The sequence below is a fragment of the Onychomys torridus genome, chromosome 9 (genome assembly GCF_903995425.1).
Source record: "Onychomys torridus chromosome 9, mOncTor1.1, whole genome shotgun sequence".
Lineage (NCBI taxonomy): Eukaryota > Metazoa > Chordata > Mammalia > Rodentia > Cricetidae > Onychomys > Onychomys torridus.
Window position 1 is genome coordinate 82,416,591 of NC_050451.1, and position 5,555 is coordinate 82,422,145.

Below are 5,555 nucleotides of genomic sequence, written 5' to 3' on the forward strand. Positions count from 1 at the left end.
ATTTTATATAAATAAATAAATAAATATATATAAATATATATATATATATATATATATATATATATATTCATTAGTGGTTCTACAAACAAGACCACGCGTGTACACACACACATACTTTACTCTATCCTGACTTTGTTTACCTTTTCAGAATTCATATAGCATACTTTTAGGAGGTATTCCCAAAATTTTCAGCATATAGTTATTTCTAGACTCTGAAATTATAGCATTCACTGTAGTAAATACTGTTTACTAATTTTGTGAGAGTTCCTTTTTTTCATTTTTAGAGTTGATTGTAACATATATCTGTGTAGCTAAACGTTTTAGTTCCTTCCCTCACTGTTCTCACTGTTGCATTATTATAATATGGTCCCAGTTTTGGCTAAAATCATGAAAATGAGACGCAGAAATGATTCACAAATAAAAGCATGACTGGATTAATGATTAAGGCCACATACTGCTCTTGCAGAGGGCCTGAGTTAGGTTTCCAGTCTGGTGGCATACAATTTGCTATACCTCTAGGTCCAGGAGATCAAAAACCTCTTCTGCTCTTCATGAGAAACTACCTTCATATTCATGCACATAGAGGTACATAATTTAAAGTTAATCTTTTAAAAAATGAAACCATTTGATTTTTCAAAAGAAAATAAAGTGAAAATGTGAACCTATTATATATAGGCAAAAGGAAACATGAATTTACTCTTTTGCTTCTTTTCAACTATGAAATGGGATTGTTATACATGCCATATTGTATTGTAAGTTTCTGAACACTTTGGATCAATTTATTAACTATATTTAGGTTAGAACAACAACTATTTTATATATCTAGATATCTACATCCAACTACTTAAAATATCTTTCTATACCTGTACTAATACACAAATACACATTAAAACACATCTGTACATAGATACTTACAAATAATATTTTATGAAATAAAACATTCCTTGTAACATACTATATATAATGTTTTATATGTTACATATTTTACTACACTCCCACAATATATTTAAATATGGGATGCTTCATGAATTTGTGTGTCATCCTTGCACAGGGGACATACTAATCTTCACTGTATCATTCCAATTTTAGTATCTGTGCTGCCGAAGCAAGCACTACACTCACACAATTTTATCAAGCTATACATATATCTTGAAAAATGATTGATATGCATTTATTGTAGATAATTTTAAAATGTAAACAAAGTAAGTATAATTGCTTCTACCAATATATGTATTTTAGAAAATTTCTCTCTTAGATTCCATGACAAATAATGTCTTTCAGAAAATAAAGGCATTATAATAACCTTATAAATTCTTTCAACCAATTATATGTTTAAATATACAACAAAAGAAAAAAAAACATTCTTTTTTTTTTTTTTTTTTTTTTTGTCTTGTGGATCAAGTTCAAAAATACAAGTCTGGATCCAAAAATACATGAGCAGTGTGTTAAAATGTGAAGGACATTTTGCCACATCACCTAGTGTCCAATTTTCTTAGTGCCCAGCATTGACCCGGCAGTTCTGAGGTGAGTTAGATAGAATTGCCTATGTCAGTCACAAGGAACAGCTTGATTGCTCAGCCATCCTTTACAATCACCCACTGAACCAGGTAGAGGTGAAATAGTGTATACAGCAAAGTCATGAAGATTGATGGCGCCCAGCTGCTTCCAAAGTTACCCTGTTCTGCATTCAAACCACTTGACACATGAACTGATGGAAAACAAAGAGTGTTTGCACAGGAAAAGTGCCTCAGCAAGCTTAATTTCCATAGCCATTTGCACAGCAAAAGCAAGATCTAATAGGTCCCTGAGAAATCAGCAAAGCCATGATAAGAATTCAAAGCCACAAACTAAATAAAAAGAGATTATTAGCTACATTGCAGTAGGCAAACAGTAAGGACTCAAGTGATCAATACTTGACAAGAGACATGCCACTAACTTCATGTATAGGTCAGACTCACACACTGTCTTTTAAATATATCGACTGAGTCTTGGACAAGGCACATAAAATGTCACTTTTTATCTCTCAGTTGATATTTTCTTCTGGGGGGTGATATCTATTCACCTCTCTGAAAGATGTGATCGAAAAGATAGTCACTCCTGATATAAGGTTTAAAGGAGAAAACTGCAATCAAGTGGAAATTTTTGTCAGTATCTTAATCTCTGATTTGTAGAAGGTTTTGCTTTGGGATATTTGGAATGTCTGAGGATTGCCACCAAAGAGCCCTTCTGTTCTTTAATAGTGGCACTAAATCTTAACAAACGTGAGCATGAAAACTATTGTGTTGCACTTGTGAGGCATATATCAAAGTTATATTTTTTAAAGCTTGGAAAGGCAGTTGAATCATGCATGCTCTTTATGGAGCTCTGATCAGGCTGATAAAGGCAGTTCAGCTTCAATAAACGCTTTTTAAGTGAATGTTTTGGAAAGCGAATAGGAAATTCAAAGCTCACACTGTTGCCAAACGGCTCCCAGAGCACTTTGATCACTTTGTTTCTGACATTTTGTTGAAAATGTCTTGTTTTCATTAAAATGTTGGCATCTAGAGACCAAGAAAGTTAACTGTAGTCACTGAAAGTATAATATACAGTAAATCATGGAATGACATGACTTATTAAGTACTTTGTACACATTCCTTAAAAAGAAATCCATTTCCCTGTTGGGTCAAACATAGCATTGCACTTGTCTGAGAAAAAGTTCATATTGTTAAAAGAAAGACAAGTACAAAAGATAAATCAAACAGTGGCGTATTGCCCAAGGCAAAAGAAAACTAAGTCATATCCTTTTCCTTTTCAAAAGGATATGAATTGTATAATATAAAATGTTTTATATATATGCTCATAAAAATAATGTAGTGTGCACTGTTTTGAAGTTAAGATCTCAGAACTTATCTCTGACTTGAAGGACAGAAAGTCTAAGCGTTGGGAGCCTCTCACATTTGGGCACTAAGATGCTTCTTCAGTTAGAGGCTCACAAGTGGCACAGTTGGAGATGTGCAGGTTCTGCAACTCCACTGGTTTATCAGAAAGGGGAATGATGGTGAAAATGAAAAGGCAATGATTTGGAAGATTCTCAGAGACATGTTATTATGAAATAGAGTCAAGGCCCTTTACACATTCAGAAATACTTAAAAGCAAAAAGTCATGATGGCTGAAAGATGTGTGCTGTATTTTATTCTTCCACATTCCAATTTTAACTTAATAGGATAGGATATTACTTGTAATTGTAGTGGAAGTTTTCTTGCATACCAGCCAGCTGGCCAGAAGTCAGGACCAATCTCTCCCACTTGCATCCCCCAAGTAAACACACAGAGGCTTTTATTAATTATAACTGCTCAGCTATTAGCTCGGGCTTATTACTGACTAACTCTTACATTAACCCATTATTCTTATTTATGTTTATCCATGTGGCTTGGTGCCTTTTCTCAGTTCTGCCTTGTTATCTTGCTTCCTCTCTGTCTTCCTCTGAAGACTCCTGACTCAGCCTTCCTCTTCCCAGAATTCTCCTGGTCTGTTTGCCCTGCTTATACTTCCTGTCTGGCTAATGTCCAGTCAGCATTTTATTTATCAACAACACATATTTACAGGGTATAGAAAGTCATCCCAGAGCACTTCCCCTTTTCTTTCTAATTGAATAGAAAGATTTTAACTTTAACATGAAATATTTAATATATTTTTCAATGTTTTTCCTTTAATTTGGTTGATTACTCATGATATCTTCCTAAGTTAACACATGAAATTCTGGTAATTTTAATTTGCTTTTAAAGTATTAAGAACTATAAGACAAAATCACGCTTCCGAAAATATTGAGATTAATATGGATTTGACTTCAAATTAAAGAACTGAATTACAAGAATGTACTCAGAATAAGACAGACAGACAGGCAGACATACATACATACATACATACATACACACACACACACACACACACACACACACACACACACTCACGCACACACACACATTCACATGTACAAGTGTATATATACACATATACACACAGGTATACACACATATACACAAATAGCATCACATTGAAACAAATGGATCATTTACTTAATATTGACTTTACTGTTATAAACAATACATGGGTATGTATCATTTTTTCCAAACAGATTACTGAACATAACACATTCATTTTCTTGGAAAAAGTGAAGTCACAAATAATTGAAATATAAATAATTATCAATAAGTATTTTAGAAAGACACAGAATTGAGGAAGAAAAGCCAACAATGGAAACTCTTCTGCTTCCACAGACATTCCACAATCTGAATGTTGCAGCTGAAAACCAGGAGCTGTTGTGGAGCCTTTGCCAGACATCCAAGGAAAAAAGAGGAGATGGACTTGTTTCTATACGCTGTAAGAGGAGCACAGCATCATGAACTCTGTCAAAACAGACTGAGGCCCTGAAGTTCTGAATTTGACAAAGAAGTCATTTCATAATGGTAGAGAAAGACAGTATGTGATGAATAGCTGTATCTTTTCTCAATTATTTCTCTAAATTAATTTTTCTAAATACAGCGTAACAACAGAAACAAATGCAGAAAAGCATTTAAGAAATTAAAACAACTTATGGAAAAATCAGTAGAACAAAGGAAACTTTAGAAACGAAAATTAACAATGAATTATGATTTTTTAAAGAACTTAAATGATAGAAAATTTGCAATGAAGGTTAGATAAATAAAGAAAAAGCTTAAAATTAATAAAAACAAAATGATTGGATTCAATAATACATTATAAAACCCAAGGTGATTGTTCACTAATTAGAATATGAGGCCTATGAAACTATTGATTAGCTTAAAAACATCTAGAAAAGGGTAATTAATTTATGGTTTCATTTAATCCCACCATATAAGATGAATTCAATATCAGGTCAAGAACCTATGGTAAGACAGGACATAGACCCTCAGAAGGAGCCTCCTGTTATTATCCTGCTAAAGCAACACACTATTAACACAAATCCTAATGATGTCATTTTATCCAAAGACCAATATACTTCTCAGTCCTTGTCTGAGAAGCATATATTTGCAGATGGGGATTTGTGGTGATATTGTGTTCCACAAAATATCATGCACCCTAATAAACTTAGCTTGGGTCAGAGAACAGAACAGCTACTAGATATGGAGGCCAGAAAATGGTGGCATACAAAGCCTTTAATCTTAGCATTCCAAAGGCAGAGATCCACCTGGATCTCTGTGAGTTTAAGGCCACAATGGAAACAGCTAGGCTTGGTAACTAGAGCCTTTAATCCCAGGAAGTAATGGCAGAAAACAGAAAGGTATTTAAGGGGTGTGGACAAGGAACTAGAGCTGGTTAAACTTTTAGGCTTTTGAGCAGCACAGTTCAGCTGAGATCCATTTGGGTGAGGACTCAGAGGCTTCCAGTCTGAGGAAACAGGATCAGCGGAGGAACTGGCAAGGCATTCACGCCAATACCTGGCTCCAGGTTTTTTTTTGTTGTTGTTGTTTGTTTGTTTGTTTATTCAAGACAGGGTTTCTCTGTGTAGCTTTGTGCCTTTCCTGGAACTCACTTGGTAGCCCAGGCTGACCTCAAAC

The 5,555-nt window shown here is 34.3% G+C and overlaps 1 non-coding gene across 1 annotated transcript; it reads right to left on the bottom strand.

The window, feature by feature from the left end:
• Nucleotides 1–1,006: 1,006 nt before the first annotated feature.
• On the bottom strand, nt 1,007–1,113 carry LOC118591715. The gene has a single exon (XR_004946004.1). It is a non-coding gene; the product is annotated as a U6 spliceosomal RNA (small nuclear RNA).
• Nucleotides 1,114–5,555: the final 4,442 nt, after the last annotated feature.